The sequence below is a fragment of the Lissotriton vulgaris genome, chromosome 4_1, assembly GCF_964263255.1.
Source record: "Lissotriton vulgaris chromosome 4_1, aLisVul1.2, whole genome shotgun sequence".
Classification (NCBI taxonomy): Eukaryota; Metazoa; Chordata; class Amphibia; order Caudata; family Salamandridae; genus Lissotriton; species Lissotriton vulgaris.
In genome coordinates, this window is record NC_141691.1 from 91164234 (window position 1) to 91188684 (window position 24451).

The 24451-nt window shown below is 50.1% G+C and overlaps 1 pseudogene; it reads left to right on the forward strand.

Annotated features, from left to right (window-relative positions):
• Positions 1–7266: 7266 nt before the first annotated feature.
• LOC147718416 (uncharacterized) lies at positions 7267–21067 on the forward strand (annotated as a pseudogene).
• The last annotated feature ends 3384 nt before the right edge of the window (positions 21068–24451 follow it).

Sequence of the window (24451 nt, forward strand, 5' to 3'; positions counted from 1 at the left end):
CGGCCTTCCTCCAGAATTTTCACACGGAGCTCCTCACGAACCTCTGGCTTTGACCGGTACCGCTGATACCGCCCCACGTTGGGCGCAAACTGAAGTACTGGGTTTTTAAGAAACCCAGCGGTGCCAGGGAACACACCCAAAGACTTCGAGTCCTTCCTGTTTCAGACTACAGAAACACAGAGTCTTCTAGGTGAAGTCAAAGATCGTATTTATTGGCTGCAGCCAGTAATAGGTATCCTAGAAGTACAACACAGTGTATATTCTCAGGAGACTGCTCAACTTACAAAGCCAGCCTTCTCTTTTTATACAAAATATTATGCTTTAGGCAAACATTCCTTATTTTACAGTTGACCATTCACATATTTTCACTACAAAGAAAAAGAAGAGTCATGATGACAAGCCCATATTTTACTTTGTCCAGCCCACAATCAATTACCCGGTAAGGCCTAGTATTTTCATCAGATATCGACGGGACCCCCAATAAAAACGGGCACCTCCTCCTCGTAAAGCAAGTCATAAAGAAAGAAACAGGGACAGGTGTGTGTAAGATTAGGCATGGTTTGTGTGCGATGAAAGGTTTATGATATGTTGTGCCTTGATACTAATCTCATTCGGCCACTGGGAAAGGAACTGGCCGAACAGGTTTGGCTTCAGGCAGTGGAGTCAGCTTGCCCAGGTCACAGAGGAGTCAGCAGAGGTGTACGTGCCCTTCAGATTCGTTTTTGGCCTTAATCATTGGGCCTATGTGGGGGCAATCACAAAATGGCTGCCGTTCATAAAATGGAACCCGCGGGTTCAAACTAAATCCTTGAATACAGAGTGTTCTCTTAGATCGATTCATGCGAAAACACTCAGACACACTACACTCGTCATTTGCGGTCTGCTGACACCAAAATCGTCATGATACGACGATGTTTATAACACGGGTCCAGAATTTTCAGTACCACAGTGTGGCCACCGAGCCAGGGTGTATTTTGGGGCATTTTGCATTACAGACGCTAGAGCCAGCCACACAAGTGGATTAACATTTTTATCGGGACAAGTGAGGGAATGATTGATGCACCTATTCTGGGTTAGGAGCAAGGCTTGATGCTGGATTCAGCAACCCCATGCCCTTTTTTTGCCCTGTACCACGTCTTGCTTTCACCCCGGTAATTGGTGTATCAGTCTTTCTGCCCCTTGGGGTAGATTGAGGGTATTTACCCAAAATATTCCTCTGGAGGGCAGAAAGGCCACTAGACACCAGGGGTCAAATATTTCCAAAAATAAAGTAGCTAGGGGGTGGGTCATAGAGGCATCACGCCTTGCTCCCACCCAAGTATAGGCGCATACATCTATCTGATAGAGACTTCTAGGTGCAGATTCCTTACCATTGAATTTCCCAGCCGTCAGGCTGGATCTGGAAACTTTTGCTGAGCAATACCCCGTGTGCGTGCCATTGGGTGGCTTCATTCGGCTCCGCGTGACATTGTCTGCATCGTTAGCAATGGTTATGACATCGCAGTACCTATATAGGCGCCACCCAGATGCGTGGACATCAGTTCTTTTCTTTCCATGCCAGTTAAGCGCCAATCCGGGAAGAGCTACCCCTCTGTCACTTTTTGACCAGCCTTTTCTTGACTTTTTGTCGACTTCAGAATTGTTTCTAACTTTGTGTGTGACAATGTTTTCGAGGAAGACAGGATTCAAGCTGTGTGGCCTGCCTCTGCATGATGTCGGTTACCGATCCCCACCTCGCCTGTCTCTGGTGTCTTGAGCGCGACCACGATTCAAATTCGTGCCCGAACTGTCGAGCTATGGCTCTGAAGGCCTCACGGGAGCGGGATATGAAGCTCCTTGCGGCCCGACAGTTGACACTGTCCAGCGAGACTCCATGGAGTTCCCAGACCCGGTCGAAGAAGAGGTGGTCGTCGGCCCGCTTCCGGAACCCAAAGTCCTCTTTGTCCCACTCGAGGTCCTCTGGACACACTGGGAAGAAGCACAAAATGAAGTCCAAGCGGACTTCATCTCCACCTCGACTGTTGTCCGTCGAGCACCAACACACTAGGCACAGTTCTGCGGAGCCGGAGCCTGGGTCGACTTCGCGCCTCCCTCTCTTTCTGGGTGGCTGAGTGATCTAGTTCGAATTGACGTGGTTTTACGAGGCCATGCGCCACTTATTTAACCAGGCTGACCACTCTGGTGAGCCTTCGGGCCCCCTGGGGTCGGAAGGGGCCTCATCAGATTCTACACCTTCAGTACCGGTGGCGCTTCAGGGATCCAGATCCCGGTCGATGCAATAGTGCCATCGCGACCTCCTCCGGCGTTGGGCCCTAAGTCAGCACCAGCCCCATCCTTATCCCTGATGACACGGAGTTGAGACAATGTCGCTCAACACCAATTCTGGCGCCGATTGAACCCACGGGTTCTATGTTGTCGACTGAACACTTTGAGGATGTGTTAGGCTCAGGAGAGGAATGAGAGAGGTCTATGGACCCTTTGGAACACCAGGATGATTCTGCAGAGCAGTTGGACTGGTATGGAGAACTTGGGGATGCCAGTGGACTGGAGACTTCTCCAGATACTGGCATGCTCTCCCCACCAACTGTGGCTTCGGAGGAAGGGCATCCTATGCCATGGTGGTTAAGAGGGCAGCTGAAGTCCTCAGATTAGATCTGCCTTCCGTGCAGGTTGGGACTAATCTCCTGACTGAAGTGTGTCCACCTGGGGCTTCTACCTCTGAACCCCTTTTGCCCTTTAATGAAGCACTAACCGATGTCCTTCTGGGCACGTGATCCAAACCTAGCACAGAGGCTGCTGTGAATAGGACAATTGCACGCTGCATCGCTCAGCTCCGGGCAACCCAAACGTCCTCTGCCAATATCCCACCCCTGAAAGCTTGGTGGTGCAGGCTTCTACATCCCTGGTCGTGTTCCCTTCCACCCCTCCAGATAGGGAATCCAAGAGGCTGGATTCATTTGGTAAGAAAATGTTTTCTTCCTCCTGCCTGGCATGGCAGTCAATGAATACTGCATGCTTATTGGGCCGTTTCTCCCACTTCCTTTGGGAGGTGGTTGTGCAATTGCTGCCACAGGTCCCGGAGGAGGCCAGGGCTGTGCTCTCTCAAGCTGTAAGGACGGGAGAGATGCAGCAAAATTCACCATATGGTGTGGCCTTGATATGACTGATTCGCTGGGCAGATCGATATCCACGACAGTGGCCTTGAGGTGCCATGTCTGGCTAAGAACAACTGGCTTTTCAGGCGATGTCCAGGCAAATTTGATGGACATGCCATTTGATGGAACCTGTCTTTTTGGCGAAAAAGGCAGATTCTGCTCCAGTGAGGTTCAAGGACTCTTGAGCTACGGCCAGGAGCTTTGTGAGTGTGGGTGAGGAGCTTGAAGGTAATCCTCTTGTTGACGGGGAGCCAGTGCCGGTTCCTCAGGTGAGCAGTGATGTGGCTGTGGCAGGGGATGTCGAGGATGAGGCATGCAGAGGCGTTTTGTATGTGTTGGAGTCTCTTCTGGAGTTTGTCCGTGGTTCCCGTGTAGAGGGCGTTGCCGTAGTCCAGTCTGCTGGTGACCAGGGCCTGGGTGACCGTTCTTCTGGTTCCATTGGGGATCCATCTGTAGATCTTGTGAAGCATGCGGAAGGTGTTAAAGCAGGAGGAAGAGATGGCGTTGACTTGTTGGGTCATTGCCAGAGAGGAGTCCAGGATAAACCCCAGGTTGCTGCGTGGCCTGTGGGTGTCGATGCCGTTCTCAGCAAGGCCGGCCACCAGGAGTCGTCCCAGGCGGAGGGGGTGGAGCCGAAAAACTGGACCTCAGTCTTGTCCGAGTTCAGTTTCAAGCGACTGCTCTTCATCCATTCGGCAACGGCCTTCTTTCCTTCATGGAAGTTGGTTTTGGCGGTGGTGGGGTCTTAGTCTTTTGTGAGGGAGAGGATCAGCTGGGTGTCGTCGGCGTATGAGGCAATGTTGAGGTCGTGCGATTGGACAATGTTGGCGAGTGGTGTCATGTAGACATTAAAGAGGGTCGGGCTGAGGGATGATCCTTGGGGTACGCTGCAGGTGATTTTGGTGGCTTCGGATCGGAATGGGGGAGGCATACTATCTGGGTTCTGTCGGTGAGGAAGGAGGTGGTCTAATCCAGGGCTTTGTCGCAGATCCCTGCATTGTAGAGGCGTTTGCAAAGGGTGTGGTGGCAGACGGTGTCGAAGGCAGCCGAGAGGTCCAGGAGGATAAGGGCCGCGGTTTTGCTGCTTCCCAGCATGGCCCTGATTTCGTCGGTGGTGGCTATGAGGGCAGTTTCGGTCCTGTGGTTGCTGCGGAATCCGGATTTGGACAAGTCCAGGGTGTTGTTCTCTTCAAGGAATTGGGTCAGTTGTCTGTTGACAATCTTCTCGATGACTTTCGCCGAGAAAGGGAGCAGAGAGATGGGCCAGAATTTCTTGAGGTCCTTTGGATCTGCTTGGGTTTCTTGATTAGGGCAGGGGTCTGATGGTGATCCGGAGTGGATGGTGTTCATGGTCTTGATGGTGTCTTCATCGTTGGCATGTTTCCAGGAGGTCAGGTGGCCGGTGTGGATGGGGGGTGGTGGGACTGGGGTGTCAGCGGCTGTGGGAGAGGCCAGGGAGTTGAACCTGTCGTGGATGTCTGCGATCTTGCGGTGAAAGAAGGTTGCTAGAGAGTCGCAGAGGTCTTGTGATGGCAGGATGTCGTTGGAGCTGGAGCTGGGGTTGGTGAGTTCCTTCATGATGTTGAAGAGCTCTTTGCTGTTGTGGGCGTTGTTGTTGTTGCGTTCCTTGAAGGAGGTCCTATTGGCCATTCAAATGAGTTGGTGGTGTCTGCGGCTGGCATTCTTGAGGGATACATGGTTGTCCGATGTTTGCTAGTGGCGCCATTTCTTCTCTAGTTTTCAGCAGGTCTGCTTGGATGTCTGGAGGTCGGCGGTGAACCAGATGGCTCTTCTTTTGGATCGTCTGTTTGAGGGTTTCTTGACCGGGGCGAGAGTGTTGGTGCAGGCGTCGATCCATTGCCTGAGGTTGCGGGCGGCTGTGTCGTGTCGGTATGGTCGGTTGCTGGTTTTCGGTGACCTTGTACCAGTTGCAGTGGGAGGTTCTTTGCTGGTGGTTGTGTGAGGTGGTTTTCATGTAGGAGAAGTGGATGCAGTGGTGGTCAGTCCAGTGGAGTTTGGTGGCGTGGCTGAAGGTGACGTGGTTGCTGGCGGAGAAAATGGGGTCGAGCGTGTGTCCGGCGGAGTGAGTGAGTGGGTGTCGTGACGAGCTGTTTGAGGTCGAGGTTGTCCAGTAGTGTGATGGAGTTGCTATTGTTGGTGTTCTCGAGGTGGAAGTTCAGGTCTCTGAGGAGGATGTAGTCTGTGGAGGCCAGGTCGTGCAAGCTGACAACATCTGTGATGATTCCTGAACTGTGGCCGGCGCCCGGGGGGTCTGTACACGAGAGTTCCTCTGAGGGTGGTGTTGGGATTGATCTGGAACTGGAAGTGCAGGTGTTCTGTGGTGCTGAGGGTGTCTTCTGTGTTGGTTGAAATTCTGATGGTGTTTCTGTGAACGATGGTGATTCCTCTTCCCGGTCTCTTGGTGCGGTCCCTGCGGGTGATCTTGTAACCATCCGGGATGGCTATGGCAACGTTGGGTGCCGATGAGGTGTTCATCCAGGTCTCTGTCAGGAAAGTGACGTCAGGAGAGGATGAATCGAGCAGGTCCCAGAGTTTGACGGCGTGCCTGTGGACGGAGCGAGTGTTGAGCAGTATGCATCTGAGGTGGTTATTGCCTGCTTTGGTGGGGGGGGGGCAGGACGTGCTGGTGTACTCTGGCTGGTGAAGTTGCAGTATTGGCAGGTGAATGGTCCGTGGGTGTGCCTTGTGGTGGCCTGGAAGCAGGCAGTAGATCGGCCAGTGTTGAGTGCGTGGAGGATGTTGGTGTTGTAGCGGCATCTGGCGTTGTGGTGCTCCTGGGGACACGGGGTCCTGGCGCTGGTCGCGGTCTGGTCGCGAACGGGTGAAGACGGGCTTGCCTTAGGAGTGCCTTTGGCGCGCCAGCGGTGCGACCGTGCAGCGGCCGCCATAAGTAGGGGAGGGGGGGGTAGGACAGTAGGTAGGGAGGCGGGAAACTGGGCTGAGGTGTGGGCGGGGTCGCAGGGAACAGTAAGGGGAGAGATTAGCACGAAGCCCAAGTTTGAGGGCACCAACAAACAAGAAAGAATATGCAGAACAATGGAGGCAGGCAAGATTAAATTAAAGGGGCACTAGAGGCAGAGATAAATTAAATTAAAAGGGGGGCACTAGAGGCAAAAACACATGGGCACTGAGGGAAAAGGTACCACTGGGTGCGAGCTGCAGGTGCGAACACCAGGCTGCAGGAGGCCTCAGTATGCTGCCCTACCACACGGAGGTGCCGGGAAGAGTGCTGATCTGGACCAGAGTTCTAGGGAAAGATCCAGGTCTTTAATTTCTTCCTAAACTGCAAGAGATCTCCTGTCTGTCGAAGGCTATAAGGTAGTGTATTCCATATTCAGGCGGCTGCCACGCTATAGGCTCTACCTCCAAGTTTAGTCCTTTTAAACTTAGGTACTGTTGTTAGTTTAGCTGAGGACACACGGAGATTTCTGTTAGGGGCATACCAGTTAAACTTTTGCTGCAATGGCTTTGGGCCCATCCCATTAATGGCCTTAAAGACTACACACAGTGATTTAAACTGAATTCTCTGCGTAATGGGGAGCCAGTGAAGTTCCCTAAGAGCTAGGGATGCTGATGATCTACGTGGTTTCTTAAGGGCTAACTTGGCCGCCATTGTCTGACATCCCTGCAGTTTCTCAATGAGATACTTAGGGGCCTACAGCAACAAGGCATTGCAGTAGTCCAGCCGACTCAAGATCATGCTTCTAACTACTTTTCTCCAGTATTACATCTTTCATAGATTCACATGCTTGTATCTTCCCCGTCGTCATGGTGGGAGTCTCACGGTAACAGAATGACCAAAGCAGTAATCATAGAGAAGAAAACTGCATAGAAAAGCCCATTGGGACTGTAGTATTTGGTAACCAGACCTCCTCATTGTTTGGTCCAAAAGCCAGCTAATCAGCATTGCTGCCTACCCTCACACTCCCCAGCAGAACCTTCCTGCCTCAGATTTCCAACCGCCTTTGTGTAAGAAAGGAGTCTCCCTGAGCTCTGCTCAGTTTGCTGTTCCTGAGTGAACTATTGACCTTTTATTTCAACTATCTTTTCATCTGGATTAAGGTATTGTGTGTACCTAATTTCTTTCATAATGGCTGAAAGCTCTAAAAAGAGGCTTTTCAGGCCTTGCAGATCCTGTGGAAAGGCTAGGCTTTTCTCTGAAGATCCTCACAAGGACTGCTTATATTGACTTCATCCTAAGCATGTGGCCAAGGATTGTAAATATTGTAGAACCTTCTCTGCTAAAACTCTGAGGGACAGAGAGGCTCGTTTGCTGTTGTGGCTTCAAAAGAAGAAGGCCGCATCAGACTCAGATTCTGGGGAGGAATCTTCTAACCTAGCACCTAAAAAGAGAAAGGCATCACATTCTGAGGAAAGGGTGGAGCCTAAAAAGGTTAAATCAAAGGAGAAAGTGGTGTCATCTCTCCCTCTTACTCCCCTCAAGAAGCCGTCAGGTCAGAAAGGGGCAGGGTCTGCTCCGTTGACCAGTTCCATGGTTTCTGCTGCAAAATCTGTGGTAAAGTCTTCAGCCCCGTCGACGACCTCACCGTCGACGACGACTGTTTTGACGACGGCGGCTCCGTCGACGACAGGAACTAAGGCAGCGTCGACGACGACTACGTCGACGAGTTTGACCATCCCGTCGACGAAGAAGACGACAACGTCGTCGACGACGAAGGGATCAGCGACGAAGACGTCGACGACTCCGTCGACGGAGACTGTAATTTCACAGTCGACGATGGCTTTGGTGACGAAGGCTCCGTTGACGCTGGCTATGTTGTCGACGACACCGTCGACGAAGACTGTAATGTCAACGGCAAAGGCATTTAAATCGCCACAGTCAAAGACTTTGATCTCTATTCGCTCTTTTCAGTCGTCAAGGGGTTCGGCGACCATAAGCAAATCTGCAGAATTCACGTCGTGGACGCAGATTTCGCCTCTACCACCATCTTCTTTGCTGGAACACGATTCAGAAGGAGAGGAGTCATCAGGAGCGGCCTATAGCCCTTCACAACTTAGAATAAAGAGCCAGGACACAGATGAAGAAGAGGTGTTTTCCTTCAAAGAGAGAGCTCAATCTACAAGATATGAATCCTTCCAGGAAACATTTAATTGTAATGAGGATGACGAGCAACAAGAAGAGTCGCGAGAGGAGTCGCGAGAGGAGTCAGTCTCCATACCTGTTTCTCTTGTCTCTGACCTGAGGTTCATGATTAACGACTATTATCGTCGTTTTCCAGAGGCAAATGCGCCTCCAACATCTACGCCGGTGGCTACAACGCAACCTCCAAAGACCCAATCTACTCCTCATGAGCAGGCTGTGAGATCACCACCAGTGATAACAATCAGAGACGATCTAACGGATTCTGATGATGATGATGATCAACCTGAGGAAGGTGAACTTGTACAAGATTCTACGGGACAGGAGTGGAATGAGTACATTTTGCCGTCGGCCCCTTCACCTACCCCGCCGCCAACCACTTCTCCTCCTCAGGACATTGGAGGATTCCATGACATTATGGAAAAAGCAGCTAAGAGGTTTGATTTGGAAATGGAGGTTAAAGAAAAGGAATGGTTCTTGCATGATTTCAAAGATGACGCCAGGAAATCTGCTCGCACAATACCGATTATCTCTCACATTTGGGAAGAGGGCCTAAAAATTTTGAAGACACCGGCTTCCATCGCGGTTTCGGTTCCTAGAATCAAAAAGAAATATAGAGCACCAGAGTCTGCTGCGGCCTGTCTAATTGGACACCCGAGACCGGAGTCGGCGGTGATGCAGGCGGCGCAGAGGAATTCAAAGAATCCAGTTGCTACTTCATTGGTGCCGCCAGACAAAGAAGGACGGAGGATGGATGGAGCCGGTAAGAGGTTTGCGGTCATGGCAGCCTCTACGATTAAAGCAGCCAATGCTATGGCCCTTATTAGCCGTTTTAACAGGCAAATGTGGTCGGATTTGGCACCCATTCTGTCTGCACTACCGGAGGATAAGAAAGAAGAGGCAGCGGCTATCCTCCGGGACGGGGCAAAGTCGGCATCGGAATCTATTGACATTGCCATGGATATTTCCTCTATGGCGTTCAGGCAGATGGCAGGAGCAGTTTCGCTTCGGAGACAAGGTTGGCTAAAGGCAACATCCTTTCGTCCGGAGGTGCAAGCGAAGATTGTGGACATGCCATTCAATGTCGAAAACTTATTTGGAAAGCACGTAGACGAAGCGCTACAGGGTATCAAATAAGACACGGATACAGCTAGAGCGCTGGGATCCCTTCAGCAAGGACGGTTCCAGTCCTTTCGTAAAAGAGGTGCAAGGGGTCAATCTAATCAGAGGTCTTCATATCAGACCAACAGATATCAGCCTTATAACCAACAAAGATATAGGCAATACAATACAGGCAATCAGTACAGGCCCTCCAACTCCTCTTTCCAGCAGCAGTCTAGGGGCAAGTCTTCCAATAGAGGAAAGAATCAACAGTCGACAATGATCTCAGGCCGGCGCTCCCCACACAGCAGATCCCGTAAAACGACCACTATCTGTCTCAATACTTCAACAATTGGATGTCCATAACATCGGACAAATGGGTTTCGGACGTAATAAGCAGAGGCCATACCCTAGAGTTTGTGGAAATGCCATCAGATCATCCCCCGGTGCTCAGACATCACCAACATCGTCAGGAGCTGCAAAAGGAAGTCCAATCACTATTGCAGAAGCGGGCTATAGAAGAAGTACCGCAACAACACAGAGGGAAAGGCTTCTATTTGCTTTTCTTCCTCATCAAAAAGAAACAAACTCGGAAGTGGAGACAGGTATTGGATTTGAGGTATCTCAATCAATACATAAAGAAAATTCCCTTCCGAATGCTCTCATTGCAAGAGATCCTTCTAATGTTAAAAGAGAAAGACTAAATGGTGTCATTGGAACTCATGGATGCGTACTTCCATATCCCAATTCATCGGAAGCACAGAAAGTATTTAAGATTCGCTGTGGAGAGTCGCCATTTCCAATTCAAGGTGTTGTCATTTGGCCTCAAATCGGCCCCGAGGGTGTTAAAAAATGCATGGCCCCGGTGGCGGCCCACTTAAGGTTAAGAGGGCATTGCATTTACCCATATCTGGACGATTGGCTGGTGACAGGTCCATCATTCACAGGAGCCAGAAGGTCCCTTCAGTGCTGCATCCGGCTGTTCCATCGCTTAGGCCTAAGGACCAACTTGGAAAAGTCTTCACTGACTCCAGCTCAGGGCATCCACTTCTTAGGGGCATGGATATGCACCAAGGCAACGAAAGCATACCCGTCCGAGGAACGGATGAAGAAGATAATAGACCTAGCAACATCCCTTCAGACAAAAAGGTTCACATCTGTGAGGATGTACAAATCCTTGTTGGGGATGATGTCCTCTTGCATCCCACTGGTTCCAAACTGCCGTCTTCGAATGAGACCCTTGCAGGAACATCTGGACGAGCAGTGGGTTCAATCTAAAGGAACCTTCGAAGATCGGATTACCATCACTCACCTTATGAAGGTGGCCATGTCATGGTGGAAGGTTCAGAAGAACTTAAATCAGGGTCTGAATTTTGTACCTCAGTATCACGAATATGTGATGAGGACGGACGCTTCGTTGCAAGGATGGGGCGCGCACCTTCAAGAGCTGGAGATCCAGGGCCTCTGGTCAGAGTGGGAAGCACAGCTTCACATAAATATGTTAGAGCTCAAAGCGGTGTTTCTGGGACTCCAAGCTTTCCTGCCCAGAATCCGCAGCTCGTCGGTGCTCATTCAAACGGACAGCACCACAACTATGTTTTATCTTCTATAGCAGGGCGGAACAAGATCCAAACAACGTTCTGCACTGGCGCAAAGAATCTGGAAATGGCTGATAAGCCACGACATTTCAATTCAGGTACAACATATACAGGGCATCCTCAACACACGGGCAGATGTCCTGAGTCGCACGACGAGTGTGACGCACGAGTGGGAACTGCACAACACTCAGCTGCACAAAGTGTTTCGAAAATGGGGCACAACAACATTCGACTTGTTCGCAACCAGAGACAATTCAAAATGCGTCCAGGTACTCTCAGCGAGATTCCAAGGGAAATGCGTTTCACATGGACTGGACGGGAATGTTCGCTTACGCGTTCCCACCAATTCCCTTAATACCGCGAGTGCTTCGCAAATTGAGGGCAGAACCGTGTCATGTCATTCTGATAGCACCAGCTTGGCCGAGACAGGCATGGTTTTCAGATCTGCTGCAGATGTCAAAAGGCAACAAAGTGCAATTCCCGACATTCCAGAACCTCATTTCAATGAGCAACGGCCAGATTCTGCATCCAGACTTAGCATCGCTAAAATTATCGTCATGGCATCCTCATGAGCGGGAATTCCAAGCCTTGAGCATTCCGCAAGACTGCAGACAAATTCTATCGCAATCTAGAGCTATGTCCACCAACAAGGCATACACAGCAAAATCGACTTGTTTCTGCCACTGGTGTGCCAGTCAAAATCTACACCCGTTGACAGTACCCCCTGAAGGTATTCTGCCTTACCTGTTGTCGTTATCTAAGGCAGGTCTGTCACATGCCTCATTGAAGGTGCATTTGGCAGCAATATCAAGATTCAGGAGAGTGGCATTCGACGGAATATGGGACTATGAAAGGCTGCTTGCACTCACCGTTTGTCCCGGGAGCTCCTGGGTGCCGCAGATCTTGAGCTGTGCCCCTGTTTGCTCCGGAGCCTCCGTGGCGTGCAGGCCGGGGACTCGCCTGCGACGGTCGGCCGGAGCGGGGTATCGACGTCGACCCCTGGTGGAGGAGAGGAGTCGGCTGACGTGGCCAATGTGCGGTTGGACCGGTGACGACTGACCGGGCCCGGTCTGGTGGCCCGGGGGCCCAGCTGCGGGGCGCTGCCTCTCTCGGACGGGGGTTGACCATACAGAAGGCTTGTCCCCCCTTTATTCTCCTGTCCGGCCATCTTGGAGGCCTTCGCCCCGGAATCGGCGGGCGGCGCCCATGAGACGGTGGCGCCAGCTACCCCCTTTGTCTCGGCGACCCATCTTTCTGCACCAAGATTGCCATTAGCGGGATCCGGCGAGACTCCGCTGAGCCTGGTTTGGCGGCCCGGATCGGGGTCGAGGACCGTAGCGGCCTTATTGAGCTGACAAAATGGCGGTCGGCGCCCTGGGTCTCGGACATGTTGGGGGCGGCGAAACTGGCCTGTCGAACCGCATGTTGGCTGAAGAGTGTGGGAGTGAGCCCACGATTGGCGATGTCTTCGCCGCCCTGTGTTCCTGGCGCGCGACCATGGCCTTTGCCGCAGCTGTGCAAGATAGCGGTTCTGCCGCCGGGCTTGTTGGGCCGCCTCCCATGTATGCGGCCCATCCGAGGGAATGTGCTGATTTGTCTCTCCCGGCTGTTGAAGGGAATGCGACCGCCGTTCATCTGGGAGTTCACATGTCCGTTGCCTCGAGTCTCCAGGAGGTTTTGCTTGAGGTGGACGTGGGAGAGGGCCCCGCGCCGGGGTCCGTCCAGGTCAGTCTCGCTGGGATACCCGGCGGTTCTTTGACTCGAAATGCTTGGAGGGGGTCCCATAGTTGCTCCGTGGGGGAAATCTCCCCCCTTTGGTCGGCGGGACTGTACCCATGCTGCCTGCTGCTCCTGACGTTGTTCTTCGCCAGTTTGCTCCGCGGCCGCCATTGTCTGTATTGCTGCTCGAGACTTGGATCCCCTGTTTTGCACCCTTGGCCTGCTTTGTTCCGAATTTATGCACACTCCGTGCCTAAAGTACTGGTTAGGAGAGGACAGGGGTGAGATGGACTCGCCTCGGCGGACTGCTAATTAATGTGTGGAGATGAGGACTGCTCGCAGCTGTTACAGTATGACCGATTCCTCTTCATGTTCCTGATGTTTGAGTTTATGTCGATTTCGTCTCGAAGTGGGTTCTAATTGTGTTAAGGTGGGGGGTGGGAGCTGACGGTTCGATTGCATATCTCCTCTCCCACTGGTTTTTTTTTCTTCGCCCTTTCCTTCCCTTTCTTTTAGTCTGTAGTGTTCTTTCTTTACTTTCTGATTCTTCTGTATTTCGGGTTCTACTTAGGGCGACAGGCACGCTGCTGGGGGGGTAGGCCGTAGCCTTCTGCAGGGGTGCAGGGTGGTGTGGGTGGGATGGGGTCTGTATATTGTTCGTTTTTTTCTTAGTTCTATGGCTCTTTTGTATCCCTTTATCGGGACGCTATGTCCGCACGCATGCCCCATGGGGTGTTCGCTGACAGTGTAGGACGTGACTTCTGCTCGTTGATGATAATGATAGCACACTTACACATCCTGCTTGCCTCGATCCCGATTGTGGGTCTCGAGTATTGTGTGCCTTATCTGCCATGGGGCGTATACCGCGGCGCTGCGTTCTTTCTTCTTTGTTTTTCACATTCTTTCTTTTGCCCTTCCTTCCTTTTCCCCTTCTTGGATTAGTATAGCGGATGGCTATCTTTGTGTTGCAGTTCTGACTTCTTTGATTGGTACCAGCACATATTCAAGTGGTGGCGGGGGGACTGTGGGCAGCGGTGGTAACTGACTTGCACAGTGGGAACTATGCGTTGCCTTCGCCAATTGTTGCTGCTATTTCTGATTCTCACCGCTTCTTTGTATTGCTGCCTTGCCAACTGCCCGCCATAGGAATTCGGAAACTAACAGCTCCAATTGTTCCTGCTATACTTCCCATTATATTATAAAATTAACCTTCTCTTATCCTGCTCCTGGCGGTTATATTGTGACTTTTAATGTTTATTGATTGTTTATAGAATGCTGAGGAACTGCTGGAGAATTTCTCTCCTGATTTCGTGCGCCCGTAATATGTCGTGGCCGGCCTGATTGGTTGTAGGCCCGTATTTGTACGTTTCTGCTTGCACAATAAAGGTTTTCAAAAATTAAAAAAAAAAAAAAGATTCAGGAGAGTGCCAGATGAGCAGTCTCTCTGGTCTCATAGACTAATAAAAGAGTTTGTTAGAGGGCTCTTTAGAGTTTTTCCACCCATTCAGCGCCCGCCAGTGCCCTGGCACCTCAATACAGTTTTGGTGCAACTTATGAGGCCACCTTTCGAGCCTATACACAAGACAGACTTACAGTTCCTCTCGTGGAAGACAGCCCTACTGCTCGCCCTTACATCGGCGAGGAGGGTTAGCGAAATTCAAGCCTTTTCAGTGGAAGAGCCTTTTCTTCAATTTCGCCAGGACAGGGTTGTATTACGGACAAATCCTACATTCATACCCAAGGTCCCTACTTCTTTTCATCTCAACGAGCCAATTATTTTGCCTACTTTCTTCAGCAATCCCTCATCTGAAGCAGAAAGAGTGTTGCATTCTTTGGACATAGCTAGATGTTTAAAGTTCTACATATAACGAACAAAGACATTCCGCAAATCCAAACAGTTATTTATTGCATTTGAAGGACAAAGGAAAGGACTTCCTCTGTCAAGACTGAGTATTGCCAGATGGATATCATCGGCTATCATGAAATGTCATGAAAAAGCGGGAAAGCCGCTTCTTTGCAGAGTGAATGCTCATTCCACAAGATGGCGACATCAATGGCCTTGTTCGCAGGAGTGTCGCTGCTCGACATCTGCAGAGCGGCGACGTGGAAGAGTGTGCATTCATTTACCAAGCACTACTGTCTGGACACTGCGTGGAAAGAGGACACGGCAGTGGGACAAGCTGTTCTGAAACGTCTATTTCAATAAGGTATACTTTGATTATCTGTTAATATTCTATACAGTGCATTTATATATATATATATAAAATATGCTATCGTTATAGATGGTTTTATTATGTTTTCTTTCGAGAACTTGCACAATATGTTATAAAGGGGAATTTGGTTTTTATTCCTGTCTGACCTGTGTATTTTAAGATCATGTTCTAACAATGTTTCAGCTGCAGAACTTCCTTCTGGGTTCTATCCTGGAAACGCTGCAGGTTTTGTGAGCACTACTTTCTACTCTGATACAAGCATGTGAATCTATGAAAGATGTAATACTGGAGAAGGAATTAGTTACTTACCTGTACACTATAGTTCTCCAGTATTATCTTTCATAGATTCACATGCGCCCGCCCACCTCCCCGTTTCTCAGGCAGAACCTGTTTTTCTCGGTATTTATCCATGTCTCTCACTCCGGGACGGAAATCTGAGGCAGGAAGTTTCTGCTGGGGAGTGTGAGGGTAGGGCAGCAATGCTGATGGCTGGCTTTTGGACCAAACAATGAGGAGGTCTGGTTACCAAATACTACAGTCCCAATGGGCTTTTCTATGCAGTTTTCTTCTCTATGATTACTGCTTTGGTCATTCTGTTACCGTGAGACTCCCACCTTGACGACGGGGAAGATACAAGCATGTGAATCTATGAAAGATAATACTGGAGAACTATAGTGTACAGGTAAGTAACTAATTCCATGCCCTGGTTGCGTCTGGCAGCATTGGGAGGATCTTCCGTAACACCCTTATGAGGGAGAGATCAGTTCCAGCCGTTTGTTTAATTTGAGATTCTAGGCTCAGTCTGTCATCAAGTACTACTCACAAATTACATACTGCTTTGGAGGGTGTTAGTGGCTTGTCTGCTGACATTGGCCAAAAGTTCATCTGAAGTGGACATGGGACTTTCTTAGGTGTACAACAGAAAATCTTGTTTTTCTCTCTATTAAATTGGAGTGTTCTCTTTGAGCCAGCGTGCAGTATCCTGCATACATGTGTGGACGTTATCCTGAGATGTTGCTTGGTCCCCCTCCAGTGACAAGATGAGCTGAGTGTCATCCGCATAGTTCACCAAGCTGACATTATGTGATTTAATAATAGCTATCAGGGGACTCATGTAGATGGTAAACAAAATGGGGCTAACTGCTGAGCCCTGCGGAACACCATGCTGGATACTGACGAAATCTGGACCTTCAGGATGCGTATTTTCACATCCCCATCTTGTCGAGCCGCAGGCGTTACCTTCGATTCAAGGTAGGCCTCGAGCACTTTCAGTTTACTGTGTTCCCCTTTGACCTTACCAGTGCCCCTCGGATGTTCACCAAGGTGATGGCTGTAGTTGCAGCTCATCTGTGCTGGTTAGGGGTGTCGGTCTTCCCCAACCTCGATGACTGGCTGTTGAAGGCGTCCTCACCCTAGGCTGTCGTCTCCCACCTACAGACTACGACGGACCTCCTGCATTTGTGGGGGTTTGCTATAAACGTGTCGAAGTCACACCTGACTCCACAGTACAGTTTCGGGCCTATCCTCCCGAGCAGCGAGTCCAGGATATTCAGGTTATGATATGAGGAGGAAATGACCAAAGTCCAGGCAAGTAGCGTAAAGTAAGCTGAGCGGAAACAAGAGGGAATTGTGATATAGGAAACAAAATCAAGAAGTCTCTGACTGCGAAGAGTTTTGTGAGCAGTTACCCAAGATCTCCCAAATAACCAGAAATGAGCAGGGAGTCAAAACAATGGAATCCCACTGAGCACAAGATTTAAATGTAGCCCAAAAAGGATTTAGAATTATCTGCGAGTAGAAACATCAGCATGCATGGAACAGGACTCGTCTGACCAGCACCTGCAGAGAAGAGCCATCGCGCCTCAGGATCTTCAACAGGAAACTCAATACGAAGCACTGAAGACAATCCTGGGTGAGAGTTAAATACCTTTTGCTAGGCTGATGAGTCATGTCAGCTGCTGAGCCATGGAGGTTGCTGAGTCATGAAGGTTGCTGAGTCATGCAGGTTGCTGAGTCATGCAGGTTGCTGAGTCATGGAGGTTGCTGAGTCATGGAGGCTTGTTGAGTCACGGAGGCTGCTGTGTCATGGAGGTTGCTGAGTCGAGCTCTGGTGTGGCTTGGGAAACAAAGATGAGGAAAACACCACCACATACCAGAGCAGAGAATTAAATAAATATAAGTCAGCTTTTCTTCCTCCGGGAACACGGGGAGTAAAAGAAGGGATGAACCGAGGGCGAGAGGCATGTGTTGAGAACCTGCTGGGAGCCCCCACCCGGCAGGCAGTCTCCCTAGGATGTGAGTAAAATGCACCTAGCACCCTGGGGTTCACCCTGAATAGTTCCCCCAATACTGCTGGAGTGCAGAAAGTGGTGGGCAGTCCGATGGATCCTGACACCTACCAGATTTCTTAGTCGTGGGTCACTTCTGGGTTGGGGCGGCCATCTGGGAGAGGTGGAGATCAGGGGACACTGGTCTCTGGCTTAGTCGGGGTTCCACAATAATTTGTTGCTGCTTCAAGTGATGAGATTGGCATTGAAAGCATTTCTTCCCTCTGTCAAGGGGACGTTAGTACAGGTGTTCATGGACAACACCACCGCCATGTGGTACTGCAACAAGCACGGCAGGCTGGGGTCGTGGACCCTCTGTCATGGCTAGAGCAACAGGGTATAACCCTGGTGGTTCAACACCTGGCAGGTTCTCTGAACACCAGGCCAAACAAAGTCAGCCTTTGATGCCTAGTGGATCACAAATGGTGTCTCTTGTTGGAGGTGGCGCAAGGTCTCTTTCAGCAGTAGGGAGAACCTTGGTTAGATTTTTTTGCCTCCAAAGTGAATGCACATTGTCAGCATATTGTGTGCTGGAGTTTTCAAGGTGGCTATCGTTCGGCAGTGCTTTTCATCGCAAGTGGAGCTTAGGCCTGCTATATGCCTTTCCGCCCATACCGCTCCTGCCCAGGGTTCTGAAGAAGATCAGGAGTGACCGGGCCCATGTCATGCTTGTGGCTCTGGACTGGGCAAGGAGAGTCAGGTATCCAGAGCTTCTGAAGATGAACATCAAGCCTCCGATAAGGCTGCCCCTTTGGGAGGATCTTCTGTCGCAGCAACAGGGGAGGGCTCTCCACCCGAACCTGTCAACTCTGCACTTCCATGTGTGGAGATTGAGTGGCGGCAGTTGATGGCTTTTGACCTTCCTCCCGAAGTATGTAACACCACTAAGACGGTATATGCCTGCCAATGGCAGAAAGTTGTATTATACTGTACAGAAAGGTCTATTAACCCTCTTTCTGCTTCTCTTGCCACTGTTCCTTTTTACATTTTAACACTTGCCCAACAGGGTTCTGCTTTTAGAACTCTCAAGGGTCATCTTTCTGCCCTGACTCTGGAACACACTGCGCCCCTGATGCTGTGGCACAGGGAAGGAGGTGAGGGGATTCCAGAAGCATCGATTCTTAAATTGTCAATTTGGGACTGAGAGGAAAGACTTCACAAACACAAGAGAAGGTTGCCCTTGAAGCAGACATATTATTCCAAATCCCTTTCTAAGTCAAAATTTAAGTCCAAACAGAAACATAAAAAAAGGAAAGTGGGACTCAACCACTTCAAACCACTCTAATTCTAATGAGAAGGGGTGAGGGTACCAAGATGAACATTGTACCTGTTTGACATCCTCAGCTTGGGGGCCAGTACCTCAGTTAATTCTGGTGTGCCCAGAGTGTCTCAGGTCGTTCTTTAAAACAGACCCTGCAGCAGATGGCAGCCTGCAGGGAGGCCATGCTGCTAATTTTGTGTATGTTCCTGGCCCCATTTGGAGCGTCTCAGGGCCCCATTGAGCTGCAGATGCCTCCAGTTAAATTATGGCTCATAGGTTATTCACTGACACCTTCTGATGGATACATATGCCTGTGGATTCCTTACCTTTTGAATTAACTCTTGCACCAGCATTCCACTGAACCTTTTTACAAGCTCTCCCACGAGGACGTCGCAATGGCACGGCTCGGCTCGCAACTCCATATGATGTCACTGGAGCCATAAGAAGACCTTGTCGGCTTGCTAATGTCAGTTCCCCTTTTTCCGCGCCGTCGACATGCAACAGATTTTTCTGGGACTCTCCATTTTCTTCCTGTATGCTTTGTTTCTGCTGTTTCCCTTGGTCTAGCAGTGCTATGGCTACATCACAGAAGATTCAAGCCTTGCAGAGAGTGTGGGGGCCATATGTCCATCATGGACCCCAACGACGATTGTCTCTGGTGTTTCTCGTCTGATCACAACGTAGAATAGTGTTTATCTTGTTGGAAGATGAATCCGAAGGCGCTGAGGAAGCGTGAGGCGAATCTCTTCATGGCATGGGCATAGGAAGAGCAGAGAGGTCGTAAGAGATCTAAGTCGAAGTCAAAGAAGCATAAGAAGAAGTGCCAACATGGGTTTCGTCATCGGTCATTGAAGGTCAACGCTTCGAGGTTGGCTTCTCCAGTTCAGCCCCTCGCACTAAAGATGTCATCTCGCCGTCGCCCTCTCCTCCGCAAGCATTTCAAACTCGCTCTCTGTCGCTGAGAGGTTATCCGGTGCCCAGGGATTCACCTGCTCTGAGAGTCTTCTCCAGCTCTTGTGGCATCGCCTGTACTGGAACCGTTGTCCCCAGCGTCGCAGCCTCAGCCTGCTGCTTGACCTCGGTCGGATCTAGGGGGTTCTAAATCCGTATCCATCCTCTCTTGGTCCAGGAGCAGATCCCTCGCATTTCCTGAATGTGATGTTTGGCATTTTTGCCAAAGCAGCTTACCCTACCGGCATTCCTTCAGGCCCCGTGGGACAGCTTGCATTTATTTTGGCGTTCCTCAGCAATATGCCCAGGCACCCTTCGTGCCCTTCATGCTGGTGGCTCCTTCATGGCACTTCCAGGCACCAAGGTTTTCGACACCGATTCCTCAGTCACTGGTGCCATCTGGAGTTGGACCGGCACCTTCGTTCGGCGCCGTTGCCTGTTTCTGAACGGCCTCCTCCAACACCGGCACCGATGTCACCGACGCCACGCATACCATGAATGCGCTCCAGAAGGGAGGCCCAGAGGCTGTTGGAAGAAGAGTACCAGCAGAATCAGGCTGAAGAAGGGGAAATCATCAACACAGTGGATGATTTTTAGGGCCTTCAGGAGTCCAGTGGTTTGGACACTTCCCCGGAGTGGGAAATTTCTTCCACGTAAGCTTTTCCTTCACAGGAAGTTGCTCCTTATCATTCAGTTATCAGTAAGGCAACTGATCTGTTGGATTTGCAATTGCCCAGAGCTGTAGTCAAGTCAAATTTATTGACGGAATTTATGTTATGTTAAATGAATTTATTTCGCACACGTATACTCAACAGAGTGTCCCGGCGCGAAATTGGGAAAAGGAGACATAAACCAGGGCGGGGCCTGAAAGAGAAGAGTTTTTAACTTTTTTATAAAAATGGCAGATCTTGAATGCAGCACAGCACCAAGGGTATAGCATTCCAAGCAGAGCAGCCTTTCGCACAAAGGAACTCCCACTGAGCCATTGGAGTTTGAACCTGGGGGTCTGCATCAGAGGTTGGGAAGAGGACCGCAGCTGTCTCGCTGGATTGTAATAAGCAAACCTCTTCTGTAAATAGACAGGACCCAAACCATGAAGAGCCCTATGGGCAATAGCCAAAGTCTTAAATTGAATTTGTGACTCGACTGGTAACCAGTGTAAGGAGCATAAATGAGCTCGCACACTACACCTGCTTGACAATCCCCGAATTTTGGACAACCTGTAATTTATTCAAGAGGTAGCCGGTCAGGCCTGCATAAAGAGCGTTGGCATAATCCAGGCGGGACAAGATCAGGGCGCGAACAACCGTTTCTTTAGCAGGTTTTTTGAAGGAGAGGAAGAAACTTCCTCAGAGCTTTCAGAGTTCCAAACCAGGCCCCAACCAGCTTCTTGACCTGGGTTGAAAAGGAAAGGTTTGCTTTAACCAGACCCCCAGATTTTTTGCAGCATTACCCAATGCACTAGGCAAGGTGAAGCCAGGGGGGCCATAACCTCTCTCAGAAGTTGGCAGGAAAAACGCTGTACAAGAGGACCTCAGATTTCTCTTCATTACACTTTAGCTGCACCTGGGCGAGCCAGAGGAAGACAGAGGACAAGCAATGTTGAGCCGAGAGAACTGATTCATCATCATTCTTTCCCCAGGAGAACAGAAGCTGGGTGTCATCGGCGTAGGCCATCACCTTAGCCCCTAATGACTCCGCTAAGTAAATCAGTGGCGTAACATAGATGTGAAAGAGAAGGGGACTAAGGGCTGACTCCTGCAGAACCCCAGTTTCCACCTGCTGGGGCACATAGGCACAAGGAGGCAGCCAAATCTGCTGCAAGCAGCCTTCCAGGAAGGACCTGATCCAGCCCCAGGCAGACCCGGATAAGCCAATCTCCGAGAGGCAATCCAGGAGCAAGGAATGGGGCACAGTGTTGAATGCCGCCAAGAGATCTAGCATAACCAAAGCAGCACTCCCGCCGGCATCCAAACACTCGCGAGTTGCCTCTGCGGAGCTGATTCTGTACTAAATGAGGTCCAGAACCCGGATTGAGCCAGATGGAGCAGACCTGAGGCCTCAATGAAGTTGGTCGGTTGATTAGTGACAACCTTCTCGCAGACTTTAGCCAGACTTGGCAAAAGTGAGATAGGACGATGGTTTCCCAGAATCAGCGGGTCAAGGGACCGCTTCTTGAGGAGGGAGAGAATTTGTGCCAGCTTCCAGGAAGTCAGGACAAAGGCTTCCTGCAATGACATATTAACAATTTGATTGACTTCTGAGTTGATGCCATCCGCCACAGCGGCCAGCAGACTGGCAGCACAGGGATCCGTAGGAAATCCCAACTTCAAGGCTTTAAGAATGTTGAGAGTACCGGCCAGATCTATTGGCTCAAAGGCTGACAGCGTATTGACAGGACCAGCTAAAGACTGGCCAGTGGGAGGGGTCGGGGGTTTGGACGCCATAGTGCAAGTGGAGAAAGATGCTTGTTTAATGCAAATTTTGCCCAAAAAGAACTTAGCAAGAGTATTGCACCAGGACTCCGAAACTGGTGCAGCACGGGCCTGGGCACTGGGAGACATAAAACTTTGCACAATGCAGAAAATTTCTTTAGAATTGTTGTTTGCCTGATCAACACATAAAGTGTAATAACAGCTTTTAGCAGCCACTATAGCAGTGTAGCAGCTTTTTTGTTTGGATCTAAGTGTATGTTTCACCATAGTGCAGTAACCTCTAGAGTGCTATGCCCTCTCCAGAATTTTTCATTCATGTTTCAAGACACTTAGCTCAGGAGAGAACCATAGTTTAGAGAGGGGACTCTATTGGCAGATTAGGCCGGCCAGGTGCCGAAAGAGCAAACACCGAGTCAGAGATTCAGTCCGAAAACCTGGACACATTCCCCTCCAGGTCTTGCTGAAGATGGGGTCGGGAAGCAGCCAGAGAGCTGACATACTGGAGAGGGTCAATTTTACTAAAGGTAGGCGGGCGGTGGCAGCCAACGAGCCTGGTAGGCTGTGTAACTTCCCAGGAAAAGCATATAAGGAAGTGGTCCAACCAGGAGACAGGCAAAGGCTTGTTCACCTGGATAGGGAAGTTAGAGCAAATGGGGTCAAGGATGTGGCCCCCTTGATGGGTGGAAAGGATGACCCATTTTGAAAGATGAGCCAATTGAAGGGAGCCAAGGAAGTGTTGCATTCTCCATCTTCTGCGGTTGAGCCCTTGTTGCCTTTTAATGAGGCTTTGTCTGAGCCAATTATGGAGGTGTGGCAGAAGCCCGCCTCTGCCCCTGTGGTATTGAGGATAGAGGCGAAGCAGTATAAGGCTGCTTCTGGTGATCCAGCCATTTTAACCTCCCACCCTTCGCCGTAGAGCTTGGTGGTTCAAGCTTCTTGTTCAACAAAGTAGTCAGCTGGTTCATTCCCCACCACTCCAGGGCATCGGGGCTCGAAAAAGTTGAAGCAATCAGCCAAGAAGGTTTTCTCCTCTGCGAGCATGGCCTTGAAGTCTACAAATGCACATGCCGGTTGGGGAGATATATTTGTGCCTTAATGGATTCTGATTAACAAGTAGCTCCTAAACTGCCGGAGGATGATCATGGTCACTTCTTGGAGGTGTTGGCAGATACACAAGCGGCAGCCCTTCAAGTGATCCAGTCTGATCTAGATACTGCGGACTCTGTACCCAGAGTGATGGGTTCCTCTGTGTCCACTAGGTGGCATGATTGGGTCAGGTTTTTGGTGTTCTCTCTGGATGTGCAGGCCACTCTTCTTGATTTACCTTTCGATGGGTCCAGGCATTTCGGAATCAAGCTGGACTCAGCTCTATAATGCTTCACGTACAGTAGGGCTACTGTGAGATCCTTGGGCTTACAGTCTCATTCTAGAGGTTATGGTTAAAGGAGGTTTCGAGGTTTTGGAAAGGGAGCTTCCCTTCAGGGTCGTCAACAGCCTCAGCAGCAACAGCAGCAAAACCCTTTGTACAAGTCGTACAGAGGGATGGGTAGAGGCTGTCTGCGGGAGCCTCCCGGCAACAGTCTTCATCTTCCTCCTCTTCTCCTGCCCCCACCACTGGTAATACAGGAAAGTACCCCATCTTAGAGCATGTTGCTCCCGTAAGAGGCCAGGTGTTGTATTTTCTACAAAATTGGAAATCTGTTACATCAGATCTTTGGATTTTGAATCTTGTAGAAAATGGATACGCCCTACACTTCTTGAGTTTCCTCCTCTTTGCCCTCCTCATCAGGGGTAGTGTTCAGAAGACCATCTGCTGCTCTTGCAGCTGGAGGTTCTGGCTTTGTTACAGAAAGGTGCGTTGGAGGTGGTTCCAGAGCAGGAGCGTGGTCAAGGTTGCTACTCCCAGTATTTCATGATCCCCAAGAAGGACAGTCGTTTGAGGCCAATCCTAGACCTCATTATTTTGAACTTTTATCTCAGGCAGGAAAGGTTCAAGATGTTGACCCTACCTCAGGTTCTTCTGGCGCTGCAACAGGAACACTGGATAGTGTTGTTCGATTTGCAGGATGTGTATTTTCATCTTCCCATCCTGGAGTCGCATCAGAAGTATCTCAGTTTTACAGTAGGATCACAACACTACCGGATTGCGGTCCTCCCGTTCGGGCTTACGTCCGCACCAAGGGTCTTCACAAAGGTGATGGCAGTGGTTGCAGCCCATCTCAGAAGGTCGGTGATTCCGGTTTTACCTTATCTGGATGACTGGCTGCTAAAGGCAAGGTCACAGAGATGGTGCTGCATCATCTGCAAATAACATCGCTGCTGTTGTTCGACTTGGGTTTCTCAATAAATGTACCCAAATCTCACCTGGTGCCTTCTCAGCGTAACTTGTTCATAGGGGCAGTACTGGACACTACTCTGTGTCAAGCTTTCTCGCCTCCACAGAGGATTCTTGACATTCAGGAAATGATTCCTCTGTTTCATGAAGGAGAGGTTGTTCCAGTCCTGAAAGTCCTACGCCTTCTTGGTCTGTTTGCTTGCTGCATACTGTTGGTCAACCATGCATGCTGGC